Source organism: Simochromis diagramma, unplaced genomic scaffold, assembly GCF_900408965.1.
Source record: "Simochromis diagramma unplaced genomic scaffold, fSimDia1.1 OVJJ01000585.1, whole genome shotgun sequence".
Lineage (NCBI taxonomy): Eukaryota > Metazoa > Chordata > Actinopteri > Cichliformes > Cichlidae > Simochromis > Simochromis diagramma.
In genome coordinates, this window is record NW_024387398.1 from 650726 (window position 1) to 659133 (window position 8408).

Below are 8408 nucleotides of genomic sequence, written 5' to 3' on the forward strand. Positions count from 1 at the left end.
TATTCCCTTACTTTAATTATATCAGAGGCGGCTCATGGCTTTTGAAAAACTTCATAGTCACCATCTGTGAAAATACCAAACTAAGGTTAGCTCCTGACTACACTAATTAACATCAATCAATCAATTTATTTCTAAGCACACTTAAAAACAACACAGGTTGACCAAAGTGCTGCACAGAGCGTAGAACAAACACACACAGAGAATACAACAAAAGCTCCGTCACAATTAAAAGCTGGTGAGTAAAGATGTGCTTTTAAAGATGTCGCGTGTCGGACAGATCCTAAAAGTCTGGGCGCACCAATCACAAAGTCCCGTCTCCCCTGTGGTTTAGCCCGCTGCAATCAGAGGCAACTTATCAGCTGACCTAAGTGTTTGGAGTCTTTGTAGTTAAAAGACCAGAGAGGTATGATGGAGCTAATCCGTTTAGAGACTTAATAACAACCAATACAACCGTAAAATTGAATCTATAACGTACTGGAAACCAGTGTAAACGAGCCAAGTACAGGTCACCCTTAAGAGTCTTAAGGTCACCCTTAAGAGAAAAACGAGCGTCAGGAGGTCATAATAGTACAATCTTCTTTTTTTGATTATTTACATTCAAAAACTTTAATGCAAACCATGATTTGATGTCATCGAGGCAGTCCAGCAAAACTCTCAGAGAGTCTGTAGGATTCTTTTTAAGAGGAAACATGATCATTCTCATTATTATAAAGTGTGAGCTTGATAAAAACTACAAAGACCACCTGTGTTTGGAAAGCGTATTTAAAAATATAACTGTATTAGTAAGTAGCTTTTTAAAAGGCTTCTTAAAGCTGTAGTTCCCACATTTGTCTAATAAGTGAGAAATCTCTGATTTGATTCTGTGAGGAGTCAAAAACTCCTTTAAGGCTGCATCAGGAGGGCACGTAGAAAACATCTGACACATGGAGCACTTCCTGCTGTTTAACCGCTTGGGAAGAAGAGAGGCGCTGAAAGTATCCTTCAGTTAGTTGCTCTGAAAGACACGCTGGGAAACAGGGAAATAGACTCAACTGATTTTTATTTTCAGAAAATCTCGTGTGGGTCAGCCAATCACAAGTCTCTTTAGATCAAATCACAGTCAGTGGGATCCAGAATGCAGTCATGTCAAAATAAAGAATCTGTTTTAACTTTGAGACTTTCATTTAAGAAAGTGGAGTTTAATGCATGTGTAAAGCCAAACGTCTGCAGTTTATACTGCAGCTTTGACCCTTAGTGGGGTTCGGTTCGTTATGATTCAGTTCAGTTGTGTGAACATGTCTGATAACAATTATAACTGCAAACGTTTTTGAGCACACAAAGATGGTGTTGTCAAGCAGGAACAACTCTGAAGGACTTTGTGTCTATGACTGAACCATAAAGACAGAAAGAAGCTGTTAGTGGTATTAATGTGCTTCAGGGATTCTTTTTTAATATTTCCTCCCTTTTCATCTGAATCTGGCCTCCCAGAGTGTGCCATGATCCCTGACCTTTAGATTCACTCAGTCTGTGACAAAAACAACTACAACAATTCACAGAGAAACCTTTTTCCCCAGTTTGTGCTGAAGGGCCAAAGTGTAATCAGATTCCTCACAGGCTGTACGTAATAAGCTTTCTTGGGGACTGCAGACTATAACCAAAACTGTTTTGGGGAACTTGTAGTGTTATATTGTGTAGTCCATTATTGTTTGGAGATGTGCACGTTCCCTTGGTTTCATTTTCTCTGATACCTCACCTCAGAGGTTATTTTTAGTTTGTCCTCTCAGTCTGTGAAGCTACACAGAAAACTACTGTGATAACATTACTGACAATATAAAGCATGCAGGCGAGTGAAGAATAAAACTTCATCAAACACATTATTCTACACACTAAAATTAGGTTAGCTTCATTAAAATTAAACTAAAAATAATTAAAGCTAAAAGCAGATGAGAATTTAACTCTGCATGGCAACCCAACCCCTTTGAATGTTACTGGTCTATTGGGCATTACCAGTAGTAATGAGCCCCAGCCCTCTACAATTACTAGATGGGCAATTCAGTTTAATTCAGTGTTATTTATATAGCGCCAAATCACAACAACAGTTGTCTAAAGGCACTATATATTGTAAGATAAAGACCCTACAATAACACAAAGAAAACCCCAAGAATCATATGCCCCCCTATGAGCAGCACTTTGGTGACAGTGGGAAGGAAAAACTCCCTTTTAACAGGAAGAAACCTGCGACAGAACCAGGCTCAGGGAGGGGCGGGGCCATCTGCTGCGACCGGTTGGAGTGAGAGAAGGAAGACAGGATAAAGACATGCTGTGGAAGAGAGACAGAGGTTAATAATAACTAATGATTGCATGTAGAGCGGCAGGTAAGCACACAGTGAGTGAAGAAGAAACAGCACCAGCAGCCTAGGCCTATTGCAGCATGATAAAGGGAGGATTCAGGATTACCGGATCCACCCATAAGGATATCCTTTTTTAAAAAGGAAAGCTTTCAAGCGAATCTCAAAAGTAGAGTGGGTGTCCGTCTCCAGGATCCACACTGGGAACTGGTTCCACAGAAGAGGCCTGAAAAGTGAAGGCTCTGCCTCCCATTTTAAATACTCTAGGAACAACAAGTAAAACAGCAGACTGATTGCTCTATCGGGGTGATAAGGTGCAATGAGGTCTTTAAAATAAGATGGAGCCTGATTATTCAAAACCTTGTATGTGACGAGAAGGAGTCAATTAAGAGATTGAGAAATCTGCTCTCTCTTTAAGCAAGAATACTCAAAGGAACTAGAGGTTGAAGACTTTTCAGGGAGCTTTTAGGACTTCCTGATCATAATGAATGACAGTAGCCCAGCTTAGAAGCAATGAATGCATGAACTAGTCTTTTAGCATTTGATTTGATTTAAGAAATAGGAGTAAAAGTATTGTTTAAATTAACTAATTTTGAGAGAATGCCAAGAGTGTGCAAAGTAGTAATCAAAGCGAAGGGAGGCTGTTTGAAGAATCTAAGATATAAAACATTATTTCACGTTTTTTTGTTTCCTACATCATTTCGTATGTGTTCATTCGTAGGTTCGATGCCTTCAGTGAGACTCTACAATGTAAATAGCCAGGAAAATAAAGAGAAACCATTAAAGAGAAGGTGTTTCCAAACTCAACTAAATCAGTTAGTGCCATCGTTCCGGGTTTGTTGACCGGTGTTTTGAGTTGTGTGGGCTCGTGTTTTATTTTTTGAGTTAATGGAGTAATTTATGTCCTAGTTCTATATTGTTTCCCAGCCAGTCTTGAGCTTTGTTATCTATGTTTCTAGTTCTCGGTTCCTTGGTGTCCGGTTTGTCCTGGTATCATCTCTGTGTTTGGTCACTAGTATTTCTGTATGAAGTCAGTCTTGTCTCTGTGTATTTTCCTTTCTGTCCTGTGTTCTAATATTGTGTTCTGTCTCGTTTTGACAGTGTGCATTATGTTCAGTTTCTTTTGGTTCATTAGTTAGACTCTGCTCAGCTGTGTTCCCCAAGTGTTTCCACTTCCCCCATCCTGCATCTAAAACACATTTGGTACAAAAGCAGCCTCCATAGCTCCTCACATGACAGTTAGTGATGTTTTTTTAAAGAAATCAAAAATCACAGTGAAAGAGTTCATCACTACTCTGCAAAATTCAACAAATCCTCAAAGCAGCAGAATAATCCAAAGTGTTTGCCAGTTTAAGCATTAACTTAAAGCATTAACTGAATTTCAACAAAAAAAGTTGGAGACTGAGCAACTTTGTGTGTGTGTGTGTGTGTGTGCGTGTGTGCGTGTGTGTGTGTGTGCGTGCGTGTGTGTGCGTGTGTGTGTGAGTGAGTGAGTGCGTGCGTGCGTGTGTGTGCGTGTGTGTGTGTGTGTGTGTGTGTGTGTGCGCGTGTGTGTGTGCGTGTGTGTGTGTGTGTGTGTGCGTGCGCGTGTGTGTGTGTGTGTGTGTGTGTTCTTTCTCACTATCTGAAATCACCCTCCCCCCGTAGACCACTCTGGCTCTTACAGCTGAAATGAAAGGCAGTGAGTAAGCAGCTGGGAGCACCAGGTGTGGCTTTTAGCTACAAGTAGGCCAACCCCAAGGGACCATAAGATGCCTTAGTCACATGACGATGTTTGTGACTAACAAGCGACCCCTCTCCTTTGCACCTCTTTGCTTGTATCAGAGTGTGTTTGTACATGCGCTGATGCAACACGCTGCAAACACTGATGCCAGCTTGCACTCGGACACCAGAGAAGGATTCCTCAGCCTTTTAAAGCACATCTCTGGGGATTTGGGGATAGGTGTTGTGTGAGGGAAGATGGGTGGTTATGGTGTGAGTGTCAGTGTGTGTATGTGTGTTTGTATTGGTGTGTGTATTTCTGTATGGATGGGAGCTCAGGGATGGATATGAGAGTGACTGAAAGAAAGTAGTTCAAGGATCAGATGTGATTATGGCTTGTGTTATCAGGCCTGTGTGCTTCCTTGCCAAAGCTTACATCATGGTCTTAGTGATGGTAAAAAGAGCTTTGTGTCTGTTTGTGTGTACTTGAAAGTGTCTCCATTTGTGTAGTAAATCTGTCTTTTTACCCGCTGATTAGCATGATAAAGTGAGCAACACTAGGTAATAGTAGCGCAGAGTCCAGAGTTCAGTAATCATCTTCTTATTCTACTTTCAGCTGTTCCTTTTAGGAGTTGCCACAGTGCCCTTTCCCTAGCACCCTCCTTCACTACCTCCATGAACCTCTCTGTGTTCTTCCTGTTTCCTCGTGCCTGGCAGCTACATATTCAGCTTCCTTTGTCTAATGTAGCAAATATTGCTCCTCTGCTTATGCCCAAACCATCTGAACCTGGCCTCTCTAACTTTGTCTCCAAGCTGCTCAGCCTCACTTTAACCCAGTAAATGCGATGGCAGTCATGGGTCACACTGCAGTTACTCCTGATCCATTGGCACAATCAAAAAATTCCGATGCAGCTCTGTTCTTTTCAGTGATATTAGGTTCATTACGGTAATGCCAGGCAGGGCGCCACATCCAAATCTCTGCAAATAACACAGAAAACAACAAACAGCAAAAAGATACAGATGCTTAGAAAACGCTGACAAACACCTCTCTGACGCCAGTGACAGGTTAGACTTTAGAGGGTTAATATACTGACACTGTCGTAACCAATGAGGCAAGCCGGACTCAAAATGTGGGACCTTATTTACAGTGTTTGTGAAAAGGAACTTTCACAAACTCTTGACAATGGAACAAAATCCAATAGTCTCTATTTACAAGGTCATTTGGAGAGGAAAGTCTGTGAAGGAGTTCCAGGAACAGAATCTCCTCTGCTGCTCTTTCTCACGCAGTACCTGACTCGGAGCAGGCAGTCCACCCTTTTCCAGCTGAGGACCATGGCTGCAAACTTGGAGGTGCTGATTCTTATTCCCACTCTTCACACTCAGCTGCTTTGGTTACCAGGGTCCCGCTCTGGAGCCAGGCCACCTGTAGGAAGCCCCTTATGAGTCGGGTGTAGTGTGTGCTGGGTAGCTGCCAAAGGGTGGAGACCCTGGCAGACCAATTCCCGGCTACCAAGACTAACGATTGGGACAATACACAGTAGAGGAAATCGTGCCAGAGCCAGGTGTTTTTCTTCCACCTGGCTCTGGCAATGCGAGGCACTTCTCTGTCTCTCTGCCTGGGTTTGGCAGTGCCTTGTCCAAACCCATGCCTGCTCCTTGTTAGGCCTCACCTCACCCTTTCAAGTTGCCCAGGTGGGTTGGGATCAAGCCTCCCAGAGACTGCTCGGCCCATGGCCTCCTCAGAGACTGAGTTGGTCTTCTTGTGTGGTCCTGTGGATGGTACTGCACACACTGTGTCTAAGCAGGCTAATCCTGAAAAAACTGAGAATTATGACTTTCTGAACCAGTCCTGAGCCATCCTCTGAGTCAGTCTACTCTACCTGTTTGTTTTTATGTCTGTTTTTTCCCGAGCTGGCTCACCCAGACACTTAGGATGCTCAGAATGGTCATTAACTCTGAGTATCCTGGTCCGAGATGAATCCTAATCCCGCAAACCTGTGTCCAGAGTGTCCTGTGTGGCCCCAAAACCAGAGGAGCCCTGCACCAGGGAGTAGCCCTGTTGGCGTTGTTAGCCTGCTACCAAGCCATTGGAGCCTAGACCACCTGTCATGTTCTGCCTCTACCTTTGGCTTTCTTCATGCCTTAGAGAGGAAATGGCTCCAGCGTTGATCACTGCAGCGCCCTCCAGAAGAGTCTTTTCTCCCTGCTCTACTTCCCTTGGCCTTGTAGCCAGGCCAACCTTCCCAACTGTCCTTCCTGCTTCATGGACTCCTGCTTCCAGATATTTTTTTGTTCCAGTTTTGCCATTTATGCAGTAAAAGCAGTAGATTTTATTTATGTTTTACTTCCCTGTGTTTTCTCTCCTGATTCAGTTGTGCTGTTTTGTTTTCTCCAGTTATGTTCACTTCCCTTGATTGCCCCTCTTTGTATTCAATTCAATTCAATTGTATTCATACAGCACCAAATGACAACAGCAGTCACCTCAAGATGCTTTATATTGTAAGGTCGACCCTACAATAATACATACAGAGAAAAACCCAACAATCATATGACCCTCTATGAGCAGCACTTTGAGGGGTGGGGGGTGCATCTGCTGCTTCTCCTTAGTCAGATCATCTGTTTCCATGCCTCAGGGTGTCTCCTTGTTTCCTTGCTCCTTTAGTTTGTTGCTTCCTTTTGGACTTCTCGTTTTTTTTCTCCCCTTGGACATACGTCTTATCTTATGGACTTCCTTGCAGCAGCCTAATAAAATGCCTTCTGTTGAATTCTGCCTGCTTTCTGTTTGTCACACTCCCCACAGTCTGCATCATCTGCAGTTTTGCACCCTAATATCTTTAAAACACCAAATGGAATGAACTGGTATTCATGTGGTACTTTCAAGTCCTTTTGTCCACCCAAATGGACCATGCGTTTGTGGGAGGAGCTTTCCAGATGCTTTACTCTGCACCACGCACAACACCCCCGTCAGGTCCCAGCAACCTACTGAAATAGGGAAGGCATGACCAGGTGAAGAACTGTGTGGGTCAGCCTCCCCTGACACCAAACCTTGAATGCACAGCTCCACCCCTCCCCTGAGGTTGAGCCACAAACCACAGTCTGCCACAAAGGGATTCTCCCTGCTGTTTTAATGCAACTACCTGGACAACTGCTAGCAGGGGTGGGTTGGGCTGTAAGACATTTTCTGTAAGAAATGTTACACATTCTCTTACATCTAATAAGCATATCTAGTTTTGCTTTGAGAAAAATGCATTGTATGAACTACATGCAGCAGATCTATATTTAATTTTTACCTCATTTGTTATCTTTGTTGCTGATTTTAGTGTAACACATGGTATGGTTGCCTGAATTTCTTTATGCAGTTACATTATGAGGACAAATGTTACATAAATGCATCATTTTATTTTACTGCGTACACACAGGTTTAGGCTAAGGCAAGTGTAAAACAGAAGTTATGTGTATGATAAGAATATGTCTCCAGCAAATTAATTCATGTGTATGTGATGACCTCAGAAGTCATGGATATAGAGTGCTGCATGTGTGAGTCACAGCTGCAGGGGATCCAGGCTGTAGATCTGTTGCAGAGAAAATCTGCTGTTTAATTACCTTCAACTGAAGCTCTCGAGCATAATTACTTTGTGTTTTTGTGTTTTCCTGCATGATTGGGTTCACTGGCATTTCACCAGCAGTGTGGAGCTTTCAATCAGGATGAATGTGACAGGTGAGATGGAGGCCACTTGTGGCACTGGTGCTACTACTCCTACTGCTTCTGCCTGGGCAGATGGGGATGGCTAGATGGGTGGATGCAGACAATGAAGCAAGCCCTGTTGCTCAGTGGGGAACAGAGGAAAACGAATTGTGAAGTCAGATGGGGGATCTGGGAGGATTTGTGACTCTGTTAGCCACACGGCCACCACTGAAACGAACCCTGGGAGTGTGGGAGAAAGGCTTTAGCTGCAATATGTCGATTCTGCTTACACCAATAATGTTATTTTTATCATTTGAAGTTCTGAGGTTCTCCAAATCTCCAAAGTTATCTGTAAATCTGAGAAAAGTTCCCACCTGCCTCCACAGAATCAGCTCATCTCAAAATGTTGTCTTGGTGGGAACAAATGAGACGTTAATATATGTGGAAAGAAGACATTGCACTAGCTGTGATGAGTGATATGATGCCAGATGTGCTCCGATGACGTGGTGGTTTTGTAGCCTGAGTATTTAACTGGGAGCTGTAAACATGCATCCATATTACTCGCTGAGGGAAGTATTGCTGCTGTTGTTGATTGTTCAGTTGGTTGGTCACACTATTTGAATTTCCCCATCAGCCAAATGACCGTGGTTGTGGATAATTAAAGGATCCTGACCATCACAACTGCAAGACCTAAG